At 45.0% G+C, this 22,934-nt stretch overlaps 1 long non-coding RNA gene across 1 annotated transcript; it reads right to left on the minus strand.

The window, feature by feature from the left end:
• Positions 1-7,064: 7,064 nt before the first annotated feature.
• Positions 7,065-10,998, minus strand: LOC128329549 (uncharacterized). Its single transcript, XR_008309697.1, has 2 exons — positions 10,835-10,998; positions 7,065-8,397 (listed from the first exon to the last, which is right to left on the minus strand). It is a non-coding gene; the product is annotated as an uncharacterized LOC128329549 (long non-coding RNA).
• Between the last annotated feature and the right edge of the window lie 11,936 nt (positions 10,999-22,934).

Consider the following 22,934-nt stretch of genomic DNA (forward strand, 5'->3'; position numbering starts at 1 on the left):
GGCTTCTCCCCACTCCCCGGCTGGCGCACCAGCTTCTCTTCAGCTGGCACACTGGCACAGTTTGAGTATGGAGAGCATCACATGTTGTGATGGCCGGGGAGTGGAGAGAATTCTGCGCACTGGCCAGGGAGAAGACCGCCCATCACAGCTGCTGCCACAGGAGGTGGCTTGTTCTGCTCGACTCACCCTACCCCCACCCCGGCGGTGAAGATAGGAAATATCAGTGGGGCAGGGCAGCAGCGGGTGTGGGGCAGCAGCAGTGCAGCACAGTGATGGCACAGTGGTGAGGCACCCCCAGATCATTTGGAGGCCCCCCAGGAGGCAGGAGCAGTGGTGGGGTGAGGTATCTTGAGGGGGGATTAAAGTGGGCCTCATGGCAGGGGGCCTCATGGTGGGGGACTTCACGGCGGGGTGGCCTTCTGAAGCCCTCTAGGTCTGGGTTGATTTTGGACCTAGGTGCACCACTGGCAGATGAGCACCACTGGCACCTATATTTGTGGAGCCCTCCTGTGGAATTTACCCAGTGCAGGAGCGTAGCTATAACTAAACAAGTGGGGACAAATGTCTCTGGGCTTCTGAGGTAGGGAGGCCCACCAGCTGTGTGACAGCTTGCTCTTTACTCTTCCACTCCCACTTCTTTGAAGAAGAAGATGAGGGGGCAGGGACCATCTTTACTTTTTGTCCCATGGCCCACACCAAACTTGTTACACCCCTCCCCCAGTGCTTCATCCAGGCTGTGGCCTCAGCTCTGCCTGGGGACTTCATACTTTCAGCTTTTTAGGACCATAGGAACATACAAAGCTGCCATATACTGAGTCAGACCATTGGTCCCTCTAGCTCAATATTGTCTATACAGACTGGCAGCAGGCAGGAATCTCTCTCAGCCCTATCTTGGAGATGCCAGGGAGGGAACTTGGAACCTTCTGCTCCTCCCAGAATGGCTTCATCCCCTAAGGGGAATATCTTACAGTGCTCACACCTCTATCTGCTCAACTGCCTATAGCCCAGAGCTGACAACCTTTAGACAGCCAGTTCATACATTCCTTTAAATGTGCAGATTGCAGATTTTGTGCTTTTGATTCTGGCGCGAGTAATGTTTAAAGTGGAACTCATGGATCTAGTTTCAGGTTGTATCTCTGCCTCTTCTATTCCTTGAATGTTGCTTATCTCAAAATAATTAACTTAACTTATGCCTCATCTGTTGAATCTTGACTACTGATTCAGGTTCCACACAGGTGTCAGTAATATAACTGGTTTATTGAAGTTATATAGAGCTCCCTGGCAGGGATCTACTCGTAGAAACACAGGACTGCAACAGGGTCTCTCCTGGTAAAGGAAAGAAAGAATGGGGAAATCTGAAGGCTGGGTTTAAGGGGGCAATAGACAGTTAATTCACTGGTTGCTTTTGGACATAGCGTGAAACCATGGGTTGACAAACCTGAGGTTAATTCTTGAACCAAGGAATCGTCCTGCAAATGATCTTCCAACCTTGGTTGGGCAACCTCCGGTTTCAGGGCAGAAGAGCTCCTCCCTTTTCCTAGTTCACCAAGGCCACATCCCAGCCAGCTCTGTAGTGCTCGTGTCGGCAGACTGCAGGAAAGGCATCAGCACATCAGCAGGGCACAGCCATTGGCCCCAATCTTCAAGAGGGTGTGGCCAATGCAATTGTGCCTTTTCGGCATTGTCCGTTCACCCTTAGCAAGGAAAGGGCATTTAAACCCTTTTAAATTGCATGTAAACCTTTTTCTTCATACCACTTGCACTGCCGTCCTTGCTGGTTCATTTCTGGGCTGGTCTGAGCTGCCCTCTCTATAGTTTTGGCACCAGCCACAGCACAAAACCCAGATTACAGAGGTGGCAGAATCCAGACGACACGGTGCCGCCTTCAAGCCTCAGGTTGGAGAAGCAAAACTCAGTACACACCAAAGGTTCAGACTACAGTTTTAGCTTGAAAATCTTGGGTCATTTTTGTGACGAAACCATGGTTTCACACATTCAGACAACCACAGAGTGGAACCTCTGGCTCATTCACATCCGGTTTGGCATTATGTGGTAAGGTGGTCACTGTGCTTGAATGCAACATATCCTAATACAGCAAATGTTTGGAAGCCACACCCTTATGGCTAGCTGGAAATCAAACTGAGTCACACAACGGAAATTAAATTGAGTCACACATATATATGAGTCACTCAAAGTTTTAACACCCAAGTAGAGATTTATTCCCATTTCAAACAGCATTTATTCCAAAAAGCTGCAATTCTGCAGCTCATCTCTAATAGGTGAAACTACATATTCATATAAATAGATAAAATCTAAAGCAAATTCCTGAAGAACTTTAATTCAGCAATATGATTAGTCAGAGTGTTGAATCTGGTTGATAAATGGTGTGCTTTGGATATCTGTTTAGCCACAGAGCAAAGAGAATCCAGTGCATCAAGTATGGTTAATACCAAGTAATGGTATTACTAAGCAAACCATAAGTGGTGTAGCTAAGGCTTTGGGTGGTCATTCAGTAACAACCACACAGCATTCAAGATGTAATTAATGTAAATGTTATCTCCATAGGAACCGACGTGTTGCCACACTTCCCCAGACCAAATGTTTTGTTACATGTAGCCTAACTGCCAATGAGGCAGAATGGTTGGTTGGTTGGTTGGTTGATTGATTGGTTGGCTGAGAGCCTTGCTTGTAATTTGTTCTCACCCTGAACTGAGAGGAAGGGGACCTTCTGTACTTTAGAGAAGAAAGTGCAGACTTTTTGGCACCTTTTATCCTAGTGATCTCTAGGGGCATTAGGAGTAGTGACCGTGAGGAAAAGTCTTCCTCTTTATTTCACTCTTCTTCTTCTTCTTCTTCTTCTTCTTCTTCTTCTTCTTCTTCTTCTTCTTCTTCTTCTTCTTCTTCTTCTTCTTCTTCTCTCTCTCTCTGATCTGGCTTTTTCTGATTGGTAGACTGATATTTCCAGGGCCTCTCCCTCTACCCTTCTTACTCCCAGTCTGCTTATTGCTCTCTGCTCTGCTGCAGACTCCATTAGCCATGTGGCTTCTCTCTCTCTCTCTCCTCTATACTATGAAGACCAGGGGCATGGCTATAATTGAGCAGATGAGTTCAAAGAACCAGGGCCCCCAAGCTCCTGAGGGCACCCCAGCTCCACCCCTCCCTAGTTTCTTCATGATTTCCCTCCCTCCGAGGGGCTGCCAAGGAAAGGGGTGAACATGGGCCCCCTTTCCTCAAAGCTTTTGATCCAAGAATGTAGCTTCTCCCATAAAGCTTACTTGCTTTTGGATCTTAAACACTTGTCTAAAGCTACTCTTCAATGTGCTCAGCTTTTACAGCTCATGCTGGCTCTGTATAATTGAGGTTAGTTAAACCCCTCGCCTCCAACATTTTGCAAGTATTCACTTCCTGGATCTTCATTTAAAATGATCTCAGGGCCTAAACAAATTTCTGCCCAAGATGCTGTAGAAGCCCCTTTCAGGTGTTCACTATATATGAATAATAAATATGCATAGGCTGTGTATGTACCCAGAGTAGTAAATAGTCTTCTAGCACTTAAAATATGGCTTAATACTTATAAACAACAGATAAAGTGGTTGACCTGTTTCTGGATTGTACCACTTTGGACAGTAAGTGAAGGCTCACATGACTGACTGCTCCTCCACTTAACAGTTTCCAATGTGGAAGGAACATTTTTATGTCAGAGAGTGAGACTAAAAACCCTTCTTCCTGATCCTTACATTGTTATATGCAGAGACTTGTTTGTATGGAGAATTCAGTTGCACGATTCCCTACCTGCACTGGTCCACAAGCAGGTTTACCACCCGATTTGCTGTTTGTGAGCATTAGGCCTGCTCCCTGTCCTAAACTTGTGAGAATTTGACTGTGCAAACCTGTTTGTAATGTAACAGGCTGACATCCAGACTAACACATGCGCCGAAAAGTGTCCCTTATGTGCAATGGGTGAGGAGCAATTTTGCTGATCTCTCCTTCCCCCTAAAGCTGCCTGTGCCCCCCCCCAATATGTCACTGATTGCCCTACAACCCTCAGAGACATGTTTTTGGGAGGCACAGTGGGCTGCAGTGGGAGGGGAGATCAGCAAAAATTGCCCTCACCTGTTGCACATGCAGAACTTTTTTTTATGTACGCAACATTAATCTGGATGTCTCCTTCCTCTGACACAAGGACTCAGTACCTTGTACAGTTTCTCCCACTGTTTTTCTTAACTCATATTTCATTGATGCACATGCTTTTAAAAAAAAAAAAAAGGCAAAATGGGTAGGCATACTTGTGTATCAAATCCCAAGTAAAGTTTTTCCATTCCTAGTTGGAAATGTGCAGTTGCAAGTCTAGAGGAGCTTGGATTACTCCACTGGCTGCCTCCTTCTGTCTTGCAAATCCTTACATCTCTGATGCTATCAGTAAACGGATAGGCTTTGCCCACACTGATGCACCTTAGTATTTTGTTTCTTATCACATACATTGTTCTTTAATGTTTCTATGCAGCATGACTCATGAATATTTTTGCATGGGGGCCATCTGTACTCAAGAAGAAATTAACTCTTATTCATTTTTTGTTATTCACATGTCAAACAAATGTACTGATTTAGTGCTGGGCAAAACACACTAACTTAGAGAGGCTGTTCTCATGACCAGCCTAACCCAGCCTGGGGCAGGCCAGCCTAGGCTGGGCTGGTCGTGAGAAGCGGTGGGATCCTCATGGATCCCTCCGCTTCCCGCCCACTTAACACTCCTAAATAAGCCAGCTACCGTGTGTCTCCTTGGGCTGAGTTCAGCTCGAGGAGACACAGAGACGGGTGCACAGAGCACCCGTCTGATGGGGAATCCCCACCCCCCAATGCAACGTATGTGCTGCACAGTGCATTGTGGGATGCCTGGAGGCCGGAACATCAAGTTCCAGCCATGGATCCCTCCGCCCTGCTCCATGCTTCACAGAGCTTAATGGAGCGGGGCTGCTAGTGTGGGAGCATGGAGTGCACTCCCACCACCTTCACCTGTGGAGAAGGGAAGGTTTACCCTGCCTTCCCCACCCCTGCCCGCCTCAGCACCCTGGCAATCATGAGAATCACCTCAGAAACTGAAGAGAACAAGCAAGAAAAATCCAAGAGTGGAGTCCAACTCATAACATAAGGTTATAATATGTAACTCTTCAATAGTCTAGTATTATATTTGTTTGGCATAAGGTCCACAGTTTAGGAGAGAAGCACATGACCTGCCTGCAGAAGATCCCAGGTTCAATCCTTTTGCCCTGCCTCCATTCCTGTCCCCCTCCTCTATGGCAGGCCTGCTGAACTTTGCCCCCCCCCAGCTGCTTTTGGCATACAACTTCCATAATCCCCATCCACAGTGGCCAGTAACCAGGGATTATGGGAGTTGTAGGCCAACATCTGCAGGAGGGCCAAAGTTCAACAGGCCTGCTCTATGGTTTCCCTTGTGCCTGTTTCTAGATTGTGAGCTCTCAGGGAATGGACCTGTCCTCTTATCTGTTGTAAAGCACCATGTATATGAATGGTGCTATATAAATAAATGAGTAATACTAGTAGCAGTAGTAGTCATAGTCGTAGTAGTTCCTAGCATCTCCAGTTAAAAGTGGGTCTCAGTTAGCAAAGCTGGCTATGGTCTTAGAAAGCTACTACAGTCAAAGCAGACAGATAGTATTGGCTCCAGCTTATGGAGAGACCTCAGCCAAGGACCTTGATGGGCCCCCCAACGCCTAATGGTGGTTTAACTGGGTCCTGGAAGCTTGGTGGCAGGGTAGCAAGCAAGTCAGAAGTGTTTCATGGTAGCCACACTATGATCACCATCTTTTTTTTCTAGAACAATGAGGTATACTCACTGTTGTGCTTGCTGGACACACATGTAGCAATAGGTGCGATGCACTTTACAGTGCAGCTACTGCGAAATGTTCTGGACTGTTACTACTAACTACCCCAGCATCCAAGTATGACCCCACAAAGTTTTGGAAAAGGCTTACCTGGGTGGTGGGATGGCAGCAACTTGGAGCACTTTGTGACAGCTGCTCCAGTGGCAGACATCTTTCTTTTATAACTGCGCAATGCACCCAACAATGCATCTGCATGATGACATTATACAGGGTCCTCTGGACTAAGCTCTTTCATGGATGGGGAAGATGCCTAGAAGCAATGATAGCAGAGCAAGTTGCTCAGCCAAGTGACTTACTTGGCCGAGAGATTTGCTGTGTCATCATCTCTGCATGATAGCCATCATCATGACACATCATCTAAGTTATCACCTCTTCAAGGATCTTTCCATCCATGAACGATCTTTGCCCCATCATCCAACAACATCTGGGAACCACTACTAAGTTGGAAACCCCTACCTTGTCAAAGGCCAGTTCGACCAGAGATGAGAGTAGGCCATTGTGACTGGGGATAATGGGGTTGTAGTCCAACATCTGGGGCCCAAGTGTAATGACCTGCATTGACTGACTGCCCAGCAGCTGCAAAAACCACCCTTTTCAGAGGGGAAGGGAGAGCCAACAGACAGGAACAGAGATGGAGAGTAGTCAAAAACATTGCCAGAAGTCAACACCATGAATTCCACAGGATCAGGGGTAAACACAGATCATGGTCAGACAACTAAAAGGTGCAGATTTCTAGGTCAAGGTTGCTCACGGTAGGGCTGGTCAACATGGACGTTGTTTCCAGAACAGAACCAGCTTTCAGACTACTCTAAATAGGCAGAGTGCTGAGGGACCCACCCATCACTGTAGCTGGGCCTTGTCAGGGAGGTGCAACCAGGTCAGAGCTGCAACACCTGTTCCTTCTGGCCAGCCTCTCCGACCTACGGCGTTCCTCCCTCTGAGCCTGGCCAAATATCGCTATCGAGGATCTGGGGCAGGCACCTCGACTTCAGTGGCCTTGGAGGCTTCATCAGGAGGAGAGAGGGAAGGAGGCAGAGGGGCCTACAGGCCTGTCAGCTCTGACTCTGCTGAGGCGACTGGAAGCCAACCTGCTCCCCCTGCTCTGGGTCTTCATCTGAGGAATCATCCTCCACGACCTTCATGGGAGTCATCACACCAAGGTTGGCAACCCCTACCTTTATTTATTTACTTAACACATTTTTATACCACCCAAAACGCAAGTTCTCTGGGTGGTTTACAACAAAACAATAAAAACAACCAATAAAAATATTAAAACATTTCAACAATTAAAATTTAAAACATTCAAACTATTAAAACACAATTAAAACAATAGCTAATTAAAAGTCTGGGTGAACAAATGTGGCTCAACTGCCTTTTTAAAAGTTGTAAGAGATGGGGAGGCTCTTATTTCAGCAGGAAATGTGTTCCAAAGCCCTGGGGCAGCAATGGAGAAGGCCCATCCCTGAGTAGCCACCAGACGAGCCGGTGGCAACTACAGATGAACCTCTCCAGATGATATCAATGGGTGGTGTGGTTCATAGCAAAGAAGACTTTCTCTTAAAACCCAGGACCAAATCTGTTTAGGGCTTTATAGGTTATAACCAAGTATTTTGCCCAGAAACATATCGGCAGCCAGTGTAGATCTTTTAAGATAGGAGTTATATGGTCTCTCCAAGATGACCCGGAGACCAAACTGGTTGCCACATTCTGGACTAACTGCAGTTTCCGGACTACATACAAAGGCAGCCTCACATAGAGTGCATTGCAGTAATCAAGTCTGGAGGTGATCAGCAGATGTACAGCATTTTCAAAAGCCTGTTTGATCAGAGATAACAGTAGGACAAACAAATTACACCTGTACAACATAGGCAGGGGCATAACTATAATAGGGCAAGGGGCGACAGTTGTCTGGGGGCCCACTGCCTTGGGGACCCCCCAGAGGCAAGTCACATGACTGACTCCCCCAGCCAAGCACCCGCCCAGGCTTCCTTAAGTTGCAGTCATCCTCCAAAACTGATGTGAGTGTTAAGACCTGGAGCTACCAGAACAGCATGTCTTTCTCTAGTGTGTGTGTGTGTATACACACACACACACACATGCTTTTTGTTACCACTATTCAGCTGAGCTTCAGTGAGGTGGGGGGCCATTTTGTCTCTGGGCCCATTCCAACCTTGCTAACCCCTGACCATAGGAAGAGAAGCCTTTCTTGCAACACTTTCAACTAACTTTAAAAAGTAGCCAAAGCAGCCATTTCCATCTGTTGTTGATAATGACGACGATGATGCATGGAAGTGGAATAATGTCCTCAAATTCTGCGGAATTCTGACTATTAAGGATGGTATTGGGCCATCACTTGTTATATGATTATTATGACATCGGCAGGTTCAGACAAAATGTCCAATATCTGCATAACTGTCCCAACACTGGAAGTCAGGCTCATGGTTGCACTCCAGAAACTGGTGGTTCCGGATTCTCCATGTTGTGCGAACCTGCCCTAAATATCAAAGAAGACACAGATAATCAGTGCACATTAAAACCATATTAAAAACAGCATTAAAATGACCACACCCATAGTTGCAACATAGCTGAATTATGGAACACTGTGATTGCAACCCTATCCACATTCATCCCCTGCTAACAGGGAAAAAAGAGACACCTTTTAAAAGTGATGATTCTCTTTATTTAGCAGAGGGAGAGCAACTGACCCTATCCATCCCCAGCACAGCATCCCTCCAGTGGCTATTGCTGGTGTGTAATTTATGTTTTTTTTTTAGATTGTGAGCCCTTTGTGGACAAGGAGCCATCTTTCTTTCTCTTTCTTTCTTTCTTTCTTTCTTTCTTTCTTTCTTTCTTTCTTTCTTTCTTTCTTACTCGAAAGTATGCCCTGTTGGGCCCAAAGGGACTTCTGGGTCAACCTGCATAGGATTGTGCTATAAATAAAAAAATGTGTGCCTAATAGAAACGCTTTCATCAGCCTCTCTATATGACCTTATCTAGCTGTCAATCATTGAAGAGGAGCAAACTCCAGTGAGCATGTACTGTTTGAATGGAGAGGAAGCCACCTACACTCCTCTCCCGCCTGCTTTCTTTAAGTTTTTCCTTCCATCCAGCATTGGAGTTACTAGCAGTAGCTGTGTTTGTCTGAAGATATAGGAAAGAAGCGAACAGATGCTGTGAATTCCAGGAATATTAGGGAATTATTTTTAAGATATTCCTCTGTTGTACATAAGGCTGAAAATGAAAATAAAAAAGCAACTTAAGAGGATTTTCATGGAGGATATTTGTTATTCATTTTGCTGTTGCCACAGCATGTGGGATTTGTGCGTATTTAAGATATCAACTTCACTGTGTACCCGTCACTTTCCCCCTGCAGTCGCCTGTTGACAGAGTGCCAACATGAAGCTACAGAATCAAAGACGATTTAGAGGAAACTCTCTTTCGAATATAGGCCAGACACCAATGCAGAAATGAAGCGAAGAGAGTATCACAGCTACCTTTAATGGAGGGCAAACCTTCCAAATGAGTAGGAATAGGAGAAATCAGTATGAGAGGGGAAAATAACCACACATATTTTAAATGCTTGAATTGCCACTAATCTGTTAAAGATGGTCCACGCCACTGTTTTTATACGGGATGGCTGCGTATCAGTATGCATCACCAGTTAGCTTTTGAACATGATTTCATGTACAGGGTCTTTTAACCTTTAAAATCGTAAACAGTTTAGGCCCAGCATGCCTTAGAGAACTTATTCTCTAAGAACTTAGGGAACTGTGCCTTAAGATAATCTGGAAAGACTTTTCTCCAACTCCAGTGCCCATGGGAGGTAAAAATGATCTGCTCCCCAGCAAAGTGCAAAGAGCAAGGCCTTTACTGTGGTAGCACCACACTTTTATTATTAATTTGTTCGAGGGTTTGGTGGTTTTTCTTCCCTTAGCTTTTAAACACACAGCTTTGTTTACTGGCTTGTTTGCAGCACTGATTGTACCACAAAGTCTCTTGGGCAGAGAGGACTGTATACCTCTTGATTCTTTCTATGTTGTTAAATAGTTGTATGTATTTTTATTTTCTTACTTTCACTCTTATATTTTGCTTTTTATTACTAGGGATTGGTTCACATGGAACAATGGCAAACAAGATGCTGCCAGTGGGGATGTGCATGAATCACTATCTGAAGGGCGATTTGTAACCCATCCCCTGCACCTTTAAAATGGAGGAGAGCAGGTGCATACCTGCTTCCATGCTGCTCACTGCAATTTCCTTAATCAGTGGCGCTCCTCCCAGCTATCTTGGTGCACTGGTGGCGTTATCCCCCTGCTACCCCCATGCGACACCAGCATGGATATGACCTCGCATAGGGGCAGCTGGGGAAGAGTAGCCCGGGCATGCCAAGATAGCTGGGAGGAGTGCCACCAATTCAGGAAGTGGCAGCGAGCGGTGAGGGAGCAGGCATGTACCAGCTCTCCTCTGTTTTAAAGGTCCCCTTGGGGGGGCGGGGTGTTACGATCGCCCGAATCACGATTCATGCACATCTCTAGCTGCCAGCTCCCAGTGAGTACACACTTCCAGCACAAGCTGCAAGTTCCATGTGTTTTGTAACCTAGGAATCTAGAAGTGTTGGGTTGCTAAGCAGCACTTCCCTCTATCACCCGACCTCTGTAACCAAGACTTGACGTTAGGTGGCAGATGTCAGGTAGCAAAGGGAAATGCAACTCAGCAACCCAACCTTTCCAGGTTCACACATCCCGAAATGTGTGGAACCTGCAGCTCGCACCAGGAGCACATGCTCTCTCGGAAGTGGTAGTTGATGTTATCTTGCTTTCCGCCATTCATATGTATGGACCCACTCTAGGAACCACCTAGGGCAACACAGTTTACAAGGCAGAATATACATTTTTAAAAGAAAAGAAAAAGCAAACTCTTGCCCTTCTTACTATTGGTGATGATTACATGCTCCCTTGAGGTATTTCATTCTGACCACATCAGCAGGACTGCCAGCAGAATCTTCTGGCCTGGTACATTATTTGTATTCAGACTGCCTTTGAAGGGAGTACAGTCCTCATCCTCATGACAATCCATTATATCTCTGGAGCTCCCCACAACAGGTTCACCTATGCCTCTGTCTGCGGCCCTACACATAAGAAACATTTTCAGAAGCTTGGATCAGAAACCAGGGCTATATTTCCATTATGTCCTTATCACTGCCATACTGAAAAGCTGCCAGTTCCTGCAGGTCCCACTTCAATCATTAAAACTGGCCAAGAGCATTAAAATTGGCCAGGAGCATCTTCTTGATGTATGCGTAAGTTCAAATGGCAAGGTCATGTCGGAGAATTCTGTTTGGCTGCTCCACACTTATTGACCTCCTTTTCCCTGGAGGTGGACCAAAGCCTGAACATTTTCTTATTTGAGCTGACATTTAATTGACAAAGTTCAGTGAGCATTATAGTTGGTGAGTACAAATATATTTTGTGTGGTTGCTGTTTTTAATGGCACTTTCATGCCTTATAAAAGGTATTACTTTTTCTTCATGTATAAGTATCACAGTTACAATAAAAACTTTTACAGCATCTCTTTCTTAACCATCTTATAAACAAGTGGCATATATCCATCAATTGGCTTTTGATCAGAAGCCAAAAGGTATTTGTATTCTGCTTCCTAGGATATTAACAAATATATTTTAAAACCTAGATAATTACCATGCTGATTTGTACCATATCGCTGAAATAATGCAGATGAAGGAGATGCTGCATACAAGCATGGGAGAGGAGAGCTGGTCTTGTAGTAGTAAGCATGTTTTGTCCCCTTAGCAAAGCAGGGTCTGCCCTGGTTGGATATGAATGGGAGACTAGAAGTGTGAGCACTGTAAGATATTCCCTTCAGGGGATGGAGCCACTCTGGGAAGAGCAGAAGGTTCTAAGTTCCCTCCCTGGCAGCATCTCCAAGATAGAGCTGAGAGAGATTCCTGCCTGCAACCTTGGAGAAGCCGCTGCCAGTCGGTGTAGACCAGGGCTGCTCAGCTTTGGCCCTCCTGCAGATGTTGGCCTACAACTCCCATAATCACTTGCTATTGGCCACTGTGGATGGGGATTATGGGAGTTGTAGTCCAAAAACAGCTGGGGGGGAGGCAAAGTTGAGCAGGCCTGGTGTAGACAATTCTGAGCTATATGGACCTATGGTCTGACTCAGTATATGGCAGCTTCCTATGTTCCTAAGCAAGGTAAGTAATTATTTTTGCCTGCCACTATATGGCTACATGGATCAGATTACGGGTCTCAGATATAGGGCTGAACTGAGATGGCCCTGCAACTTTGCCACCCTATTTGCAGGCTACAAAAAGGGCCCTCATTAACCCGATCCAACTCATTGCCCCTATCCAAACCCAGCACAGCATCCGTCCAGTGGTAGTTGTTCCTAGTGTCTACTTTGTATTTCCTTTTAGATGGTGAATCCTTTTGGGACAGGGAACCATCTTGTATGTTCATATGTATGTATTTGTAACTGCATACCTAATTTCATTTGTAATACTTAAGGTGGCAGGCATGATACTTTCATTTGAGTTCTGTTTTTGGTGGAGTACTGCTTCCATCCTACACTACCAGTTTGGGGCTAAATCACAGGAAACTCATATGTGAACAAACCCGAATTCTTTTAATCCATATAATATGAATGACAAATGGCAGATCTTAGCCGCAAAATTACTTATAGTCTTTCACAATGAACAAATCAATAAAGGGAAGGGGGAAGCAAAAAATATCAAACAGAACATGAGGCCATTCATGCAATCAAAAACTGTGTTCCACCCAGATTTGGGAGCTGTGTGTGCTCCCAATTTTTGGTTGTGTGGAAGCAAGGTAAGAGGAAAACCTAAGTAAAAGTAATTGTATGGAAGCAAGGTAGGAGGAAAACCTGGTTATCTTATGGTCCTACCTTGTGTCCACACAATCACTTCTACCCAGGTTTTCCTCCTACCTTGCTTCCACACAATCGAAAATTGGGAGCACACAGAGCTCCCAAGCCTGGGTAAGGTAAAGTGTGCTGTCAAGTTGATTTCAACTCCTGATGCCCACAGAGCCTTGTGGTTTTCTCTGGTAGAATACAGGAGGAGTTTGCCATTGCCTCCTCCCACACAGTGTGAGATGATGCCTTTCAGCATCTTCCTATATTGTTGCTGCCTGATATAGTACCAGCGGAGGTTCAAACTGGCAACCTTCTGCTTGTTAGTCAAGCATTTCCCCGCTATGCTTGGGTAGCACTCAGTTTTTGATTGTCTGAATGACCTCTATGTCTAGACTTTGTAAATTGCCAACTGATAGATTGTTAAATAATGTATCTATATTGTGTCTTCTCATGGGTTTGGACATAAAGACAAAAATGCCCACATGAGCCTACCCAAGCCATGAGATCATCATCTCAGACCCTGCTCTCTGATCTGTGGTGGTGCTGTGCCAGATTCCCTACCTGAGGAGGTCTGGAAGGCCCCCACACTTGCTGTCATAAGCAGGCCCTTGAGATCTTTGGCTGGCTTTTGTTTAATATATATTTGCAACAAATACATTGGCTGATGTGATAACTGATTTGAAATGGCTGGCTTTTCTCCTGCTATTTATGGTGTCTTGTTTGTTATCTGTTTTTCTTTTATCTGGATTTCTTGCTGTATGATTTAATTTGGTAAGCCTCTCTGCATAAAATTGTTTTAGAAAAGTGATACGGAAATATATTAAATAAATAAGAGGCAAACAACCAAGCGGGTGTGCTTATTGCAACTTTCACATCGGGGTGTAGGCCAAAATAGATGTTTACCAACTGCATTTAAAGGGCATGTTGTGAAGCAAAGTAAAAGTGATGCACATGCAGAATGTAATTACAGCAGTAATATAATAACATTCCATGAAACATTATTAAAGGGGTTGCTTCATTCTGGACATGCATGCATAGTCCTTATTAATGTTAATCGAAGTTTTGCAAGTGAATCAGCAACAGAACAGACCCTTAAATTAATTACGTCTAAACAACTCTGTTTAGTTGGGTCACATGGAACAATTTATTTTCACAATGCAAGACAATGCTGCCTTGAGAAGAAGGTGGGGGAAGGACTAGGGGAGAAAGAAAGTACCGAGTTAAAATCTTGCCTTGAATAATTAGATTGTGACAAATGGTTCTGCTTGGGAAGCTGCAAATTCGTTGGGTCTGAGCCATATTCGCTGAGGGCTTTCTTCTGTACATTTTTCAGAAAATATGGAGTTCGGTGAGAAATGAGCTAGAACGGAACTGTGGCTTTCCATAAAAACACTTTTCCTAGGCAAATTCTTCATGACACAATTATTTAGACTGTGTGCACACTGGAAGTTGTTCACAGAACCAGCTGCTGACGTTCCAAGAAGGAGGAGGTCCAGTCTGCAGCTTATCTTATCACTGTTTACAGACTCCATTTCCTGGTGAGTCATGCAAAATCATGCCGTTTATAAACACAGTGCGATTGGTGCAGATTAGCAGCCAAATTAGATATGAAGTTAAATGTGTTACTTTCAAACAGCAGCCATGAAGAGATCCAGTCCCGATTGGGATCCTAACATGGAGGCAGAACTCCGCAACCTGCCATGGTTCCCTGAAGGTGCCATTATCTGCAGTGGCACCTTGAGGGGCCCATAGCAGCTTTAAAGTAAATCAAAGTGTGCCATCAAATCAATTTCGACTCCTGGCGCCCACAGAGCCCTGTGGTTTTCTTTGGTAGAATACAGGAGGGGTTTTACCATTGCCTTCTCCCGCGCAGTATGAGATGATGCCTTGCAGCATCTTTCTACATCACGGCTGCCTAATATAGTACCAGCGGGGATTCAAACCGGCAACCTTCTGCTTGTTAGCCAAGCATTTCTCCGCTGCGCCATTAGGTGGCTATAGCAGCAGCTTTGGGAGAGGGGATTTTTTGGCAGGGAAATGGCATAGAAAAAGGTTAATCATCTTCCGTCTGCATGCTGGATGAAACCCTTGCGTAACTGCTATTTGTAAGTGAAAGTAAACCCCAAGCTGACAGTAATGTATTTAATGCAGCATCTAGGTTGGTTCTTAATCCTACATTGTCTTTCTTGCATTGTTTGCCATTGTACCTGTGCATGCATTCACATGGACCCAGGCAACTAGCTAATTTGGGCTGCTAGCAGAAGCTTAAACCTTGCTACCTCCAACCTTGCTACCCCACAGTTCTGGAAATTGGGTACTTTTTAAAATCCATCTCAATGTCTGCTCCCCATTTCCACCCCTCACTTTCTATTTTTTCAGTACAAAGCCAAATATGGGAGATGTTATAAGTGTGTGGCAAACCCAATTGCTGGGCCTTGTGTCACATGCTTGCTGGCTAGCTTCTGAGAGCGTTCTTCTTGTACCACTCTGGCTCTGCTTTTCTTGCTTCCATCTTGGGATGTGTTGCATTAGGCAGGAGGGACAGGAACCATGGATTTGAAGTTTCTGTTGACACCTCTACTTCAGCTTTCCTCATCAAGAAGAATCAGAAACACAAACAAGGGTTCTCCATCCAGGGCCATCCTTAGTGGGGTGCAGGGCTGGGGGCGAATCAGCATGTGTGGGGCCTCCTTAACATTTCATTTCATTACAGAATCATACTGATTGATGACATACAGTGCAAATAGTGTGAGTGAGGTTTCTGGACATGTCCAACCAGCTTGGATATATAATGCATTGCTAAAGAAATAAAAATAAAAAGCACAACACATGCTTCACAGTTCTCAGACCTTCTGGGTTGCAAATCAGCTTGAGCATAGTGCATTCACAAATAAATAAATATTATATATTGTTTGTTCCAGAAGTTTTTGTAATTTTCTGCCATGAAACAAGCCACTTATAGGACTTTTTGGATGTGGTTTTTTAATTAAAGAAAAAAATTAAAAACCAACAATTTATCCAATCCACTTCAATTTAAAGATACATATTCCTCCCACCCTGCCCTACATCTCTGCTCAATGCCAAAGCCCTATGGCAAGCCAATCCTAAATATTCAAGGGGAGGGGGAATAACCACAAAAGGAAATCACATCATACCTTCATTACTAAGGCTGGGCTTTGCAGAGGGTCTGCAGAGAGCTCTAGTGCTGGACACTCTCTGCCTGCCTGCCTGCTTCCTTCCTTCCTCAGCTTCAGGCTTCTGCGAAGCCTGCATGGAGGCCTCTCTAGAAGCCCTACCCAACGACCGAACAGCTGAGCTAAGAGGCAGGGAGAGACAGAGCTCTAGCAGTTTGCCTGGGAGCCTTTCAAGCTGCACACAGACACCAAAGATTGGCTGAGGGGAAAGATAAGTGGCTGGGACTGGGGGAGAGAGGAGGGCAGGCTGCACTGCAGTGTGCCCAGAGCAGGGCCTGTGCCAGTGCGGGGCTCGGGGCAATTGCCCCGGTAGCCCCGCCCTAAGGATGGCCCTGCCTCCATCTGTATTTACAAGTTCCAGCTATGTTCCATAACAATGCACCCACAACATCTTATTTGAAAGTTTGTGGGCAATTCTTGTATTAATTTACTAAATGTCTCCCTTGCTTTCCTAAGCTCTCAGCAGCCTGGCCCAAGCTATCAGCCTTTCTGTGATATCAGAGGTGCAACCCCTTCACATACAGAATCCCATTGTGACATCAGAGAAGATCAGCAAGTCACCACAGGACAACACTCACAGTCTTTGGACGGATTGGCTTCTCTAACTTTTGTCCAGGGCATCCCCATTCCTTGTTAATAGTTCTTGGTAATACGTAAACAATTAAATTCTGAAATCTTAATTTTTAATTTGTAAAATAATAAGTTCTGTTTCATTGTCAAACAGCTCTGAGGACAGGATGCCCTAACTTTGTGTCATCCCATCCCAAACACTCTCTGACATAGAAACATAGGAAGCTGCCATATACTGAGTCAGATCATTGGTCTATCTAGCTCAGTATTGTCTTCACAGACTGGCAGCAGCTCCTCCAAGGTTGCAGGCAGGAATCTCAGTTCTATCTTGGAGATGCCAGGGAGGAAACTTGGAACCTAGATGCTCTTCCCAGAGCAGCTCCATCCCCTAAGGGGAATATCTTACAGTGCTCACACTTCTAGTCTCCCTTTTATATGCAGCCAGGGTAGATCCTGCTTAGCTAAGGGGACAAGTCATGCTTGCTACCACAAGACCAGGTGGTACCACAAGACAGTCACCTCAGGTGGCTGTAATTCCCAAATACTCTCCCTTTTTGTATATTTTCATTTCTCATATATATCATAGGGGGGAAATCTGGAGTTCAGTTACATCCCATACTATCATCTCCATCACTTTGGACCAGGATAGTAAAACATTGTAATTCTGATATGTTCATCCAGTAGGGTTTTTTCCTGTAAGCATTCTAAAGTGTAATAATCAAATATCTTTTTATCAAATGTCTGGTGGTTAGCACTTTAACTTTGTAATTTTATAGATATTGATTAATTGATCTAAACTCCAGAGCTCTTTTTGATATATACTAGGCATCACATTTTATAAGGTGTTTGCCTTTTGCATTACTAAGAACCCTCCTGCCAATGTTTTAAATATTTAACTCGTTGCTGTTGCTGATCTTAAAAAATACTCAGTCATGATCATGTCTGTACCACAAATGTAACCTATCTAATAATCCAAGTTGAATATTCAATGTGTTTAAGACCCAGATAGGAGTGTTCTAAGGAAGGTTTTCTATTTCTTTCATGAAGTAGTGATAGATAGATAGATAGATAACACATCTCTATAAAAATATCCATCCAAGGATAATAAGTGGTGTACAAATAGAAAGCTTAAAATATAAATATAAATCAATAATAAAAACAGCAGTAAAATCACAATAAAACAAAACAGTGGCAATTCAAACATCAAGAAAATCAGCAGCATTTATTAATATAAAAACCATTCACTACAGCTAAAACCAATTCTGAGGATAAAAACTACAAGGAGACATTTAAAGGCCTGGGAGAACAGAAGGTCTTGGACCAGCATCCAAAAGAAAGCAAAGCCAGCTAAGCCTCCCTAGGGAGGGAATTCCCAAGTGGGGCACTGCAACCAGAATAATTCTCTTCCTGGTAGCCTAGTGGCTCATTCCCACTGGTAGCCACCTGAAGAAGAGTTTTGGCAGATTAGGAAGATAGGAAGAGTCTCATAGCACCACACTGACTGACATTGTGACTAAATTGCTCAACAGAAGTCCTATTGAAATAAAACGTTTAGAGTAAGTTCTGAGTAGTTCTATTGAGAAACTTAGTCTGGATATCAGCTACTCTTTGCACCCTCTGTGTCCTGACCTGACATACAATTTGCAACTTCAGGGCAGCATGCACAGTCAGTCAGTCTTACAGATTTCAGTGATAAGGGGTGAGATGTATACCACAATTCCAAGGTCACATCAGAGAATCATGCAATTTAGTACATGGCAAAGCTTTCTAATACAGCGCTCCCCCCACCCTGCCCCTGGATAACATGATGCAGGTCTGCCATCTCTTTACTTAATTCCAATAGGCCTATTCACACATTATGTTCAACATACGAACAATAGTGAGCTTCTTATCTGTACCCTTGTTTGAGGGAGTTTGTGCCCAGGTTCATTTTTAAAATGAATGCATGTACATACATTCATACGGAAACATGTACAGGAGTACAGACTCCTGTTACCACATAATGCCTGAACAGAGCTAAGCTTTCTTGAATAAGTCAGCATCCAACTGCATAATAAGGATGTGCACGAACTGGCACCCAGCTGGTTCAGCAGGGGGTGTTACCTTTAAGGTGGTGTTACCTTAAGATCTGGCAGGTTCCTCATCCCCCCTCCCACAACATTTTCCCCACCAGTGCTGTCTGCAAAACTGCTGGCGCGGGATAGCATCATACCTCCTTGCCACCCTGGTCAGTGTCGGACTGGAAGTGGCACTGCGCATGTGCATGTCAGGCACACGCACTGGCCATTTCCAGTCTGACGCTGACCGGGGCTGCAAGGAGGTATGCTTGTGCCCCGCACCAGCGGTTTTGCAGACAGCACCAGTGGGGGAAACACAGTAGGGGGGATGAGGACCCTCCTTGCTCCTTAAAGGTAACCTCCATCACCACCGAACCGGCCGAACTCCAGACCGCCAAACCGATTCGTGTACACTCCTACTGCATAATACAATACAGATAAGTTAATAATTAAAAGCAGAACAATACATTACTGAAAACACAGGGCTGCTGCTGAAAAACTTTCCCTTGTTTTCTTCCTCTACAAAAGTATAGTATCATTTACCTCATGGTGTGATATCACAACTAAGGCCTCATTTGGACTTAACACCAAACCAGAGGTAAGCGTGCCAGAAGTTTTGAGTTTGTAATTGTCCAAAAGCATGAAGCTGTAGTTTCGTCAGCCAACTGGGGCTCCATTTTCACTCCCAAACCTGAATTTGAACCCTTGGTTCGTAGTGAGTCTTGCTGCTGAAACGTAAGGTTAGAAGATAGCATGGTATTGTCCAAATTCTGCCACTGCCGTAACCTCGGTTTTGTGCACAAGCTCCTCCCCCCACCATAGAGAAGCCAGCTCACAGTGGCCCATAGATGTGTCAGTTCTAGGGGGGCCACGTTTCTCACTGGCTGCCTTTCAGAGCTAATGCTCCACCCTCTGCCATCTCCTTGCTCCTCCTGCCGCTGCTTGGCAACAGGGATGCCACATCCCTGCAGTTCCTGCAACCTATTCCTAGTAGTCTCATTCTATCCATCCACCCATCCATCCATCCTATACATAAGCACTCATATATGCTTATGTATAAGCACTCATAATGCTCACCACTAGGTCTGGTGGCCTTGGCAGGTGCTGCCATGGCCATAGGGAGGCCTCCACTGTTTCTCTCTGCCCCCACTGGCCTCCCCTGGTCTTCTAAGGGTCATTTTGGCCCATTTTGGGTCCATTCCGGCCATTTCTCCAGTAGCAGTGGCGATTTTGGAGGCCACCACACATGCGCCCTGACCGTTTGCAAAATAGCCCTTAGAAGATCGGGGGGAGGATAGCGGGGGAGAGGGAAACACTGGATACCCCACCTCCGCACTGGATCCAGCTGTGAGTGTTCAAAAAAATTTTTTTTACTTTAGAAACCCTGAACTGTCCCTAAGTTGGGCTGGGGGGTTCAGCTTGATCTCAAACCAATCCTTGCCCAGTCCGGCTCAAGTTGGACTGGTTCAATGGTGATCTCCTCTCTGGTCTTGTGGTAGCAAGAGCTGGTCTTGTGGTAGCAAGCATGACTTGTCCCCTTAGCTAAGCCTGCCTGTCCATCATGATATTGCATATGAATGGGAGACTAGAAGTGTGAGCACTGTAAGATATTCCCCTCGGGATGGAGCTGCCGCTCTGGGAAGAAGATTTCAAGTTCCCTCCCTGGCTTCTCCAAGACAGGGCTGAGAGAGACTCCTGCCTGCAACCTTGGAGAAGCCGCTGCCAGGGAAGACAATACTGAGCTAGATAGACCAAGGGTCTGACTTTCTATGTTCTTCTGGCTCAGTTCACACTTCCCTAAAGTACAAGTGAGGCCCTATCTTCTTTTCCCAGGGGAGGGGGCCACAAGACCCTTCCTCCCCAACTAAGGAAGATAGTGCTGTGAATGGTGCTAGGAAAGGGTTAAAATGCCTTTGGCTTGCCAACAGTGGGCAAACACTGCCGAAAAGGCACAATTGTGCTGAGCACGTCCCCCCTAAAATCATGGTCAATGGTTGCAGTTCACTAGTGTGCTGATGCCTTCTTTGCCCACACTCTGGCGATGCGAGTGGGACAGAGCGTTCTGGAATGCAACCTGAGTGGACTAGGAAAGAGGAGAAAGGGGTTCCTCTGCTCAGAAGCTGGAGGTTGCCAGACCACAGTTAGTTGATCATTTGCAGCCTGTCTCCTGGCTTCACAGATTAACCACAGCTTTGTCAACCCAAGGTGTCACGCACTGTCCAAACGGGGCCATTGTGTATGTCTGCATCTCTACCAGTTACAATTATGGAGAAGGGGGAAGGGGGACACACAGTGATGTAGCAACACAATACTACATATTATTGAGGGGGAGAGTCAACATAGGGATGCCATGGGGGGGGGGAGAGGCCCATGTCTTTCATAATGGACCGTTGTGTCCTAAGATTTGTTATTGGGGTTTCATGAAAGCCATTGTTGGTATCCTCTGTATTCTTTGACAATATCGCCAGCATTGTCTTGCTGAGCACTTTCCTGCTTATCCTTTCTCTCCATCCTGCCTGTGTTTAATAAACTAGAGGCCCTCAATTAACTCAGAAGCATCAAGCTGCCTAGCTCAGGGTGAGAATCAATTAAGCAGTTCTAATATTGCATCGTGCTCACTCAATGACACCAGGGCAGTGACCAAGCTACAGCAAAGCCATGTGTTGTCTGTTTTTGGAAGCTACCCCATTGTCAGAAAAGAGCAGATCATTGCCTAGCAGGTTTCTTCTCTCAAATTCTTGTCTCTCTTTACAGAAAAGGAGCAGGTATATTTACCCCCCGACACACACACACACACACACACACACATGTCCTGCAACTTGCTCTAACATATGTTGATGTTTTAAGAACAATCTGATGGGGGGAGAAACACAGCATGAATTCTTGGCAGTTCAAGAAATTCCATTTTGTCAAATCTGAATGGGAGAAAATACTAATAAAAACATTCACATAAAGCTGACATTTTTATCTTGCCACTCTCAGTACTTTATTCCCTGTGCCTCTCAAATTTAATAAAAAACCTAAGCAGCAGGTGCTTCACTAGATATGTGGGGAGGGAAACAAAAATTACGTACCATGCAACTCTTGGGCTGAAAAACCAAATGAAAAACACACAGTGTTTCCAGAAGCCTCTTTCTTGTCAGACCCCCTGCTAAGATGAAAGGTCAAGAAAAGAAAGCGAGCGAGAGAGAAAAGGTATTTGACTGGGAAGACAAACGAAAATTTAATACAAGCCAATACCGGCACTGATAGTCCGGAGTGATTATATTCTTTGAATGCCAGATGTTAGGCGCTTTCATAAAAGAAGCCCAGATATAATCCATTTAAAAACAAATAGAGCCCAGATAGATTTCCCTAGCTGCCAAGGAGAAGTTTTGGAAGCTTTGCAGTGTAGTAGATTCACTTTGAGTGGAAATGGGAGGGGCGGTAACAAGAGTGCTCAGTCCTCTGATGACATATTGCTGCCCCCTGCAGTTTCTCAGTTTCACTGCAAGAAGCGAAGAGAAGAGAAGAAAAAATGCAGTCAGGGCTCTTGCTGTGAAAATCAGAACCCCCCAACTAGTCCTAGTATTAAGGCACACATTGTGTGTGTGTACAGGTGTCTGTACATTTCTACGTGTTCTTGTGTGAATGACTGTACATGTGTTCATTCTAAGAACTGGTCATTGGAGGAGAGCTGATCTATGAGAGGAGAGCTGGGCTTGTGGTAGCAAGCATGAATTGTCCCCTTTGCTAAGCAGGGTCCAACCTAGTTGCATTTGAATGGGATACTACATGTGATTGCAGAAGGTTCCAAGTCCTCTCTCTGGCATCTCCACGATAGGGCTGAGAGAGATTCCTGCCTGTAATCTTGGAGAAGCTGATGCCAGTCTGTGTAGACAGTAACGAGCTAGATGACTAACAGTCTGACTCGATAGACTGTTCCTATGTAAACCTGGATACAGATCCCCTTAAAGTGCAGGTACAGCAAAGAAGTGTACATGCATTAAATATAATGTGTGAATAACGGTATGTGCATACAGATTTGTATGTGCATACACTGTACACAGATTGTGTTGAACATATTGTGTGAATAAGGCTGCTGTGATTACCAAACACATGACAGTGGTACTGACTAGCGGCATATTGCCTGCCCAGAAACTATCCACCCTTCAAAATGCTGCATTCACTTTCATTTGCAGGGAGTTCCAGGGCAGGTGACAGGAAAAGAATGGTGGACCTCATAGACTGAAATTGGAGGATAACACATTAAATGCATATGCAACATCTGTCCATCATATTAACTTCCACCTTGTGAACTCTTTGGTTTTTGG

Source organism: Hemicordylus capensis, chromosome 6 (assembly GCF_027244095.1).
Source record: "Hemicordylus capensis ecotype Gifberg chromosome 6, rHemCap1.1.pri, whole genome shotgun sequence".
NCBI classification, from domain to species: domain Eukaryota; kingdom Metazoa; phylum Chordata; class Lepidosauria; order Squamata; family Cordylidae; genus Hemicordylus; species Hemicordylus capensis.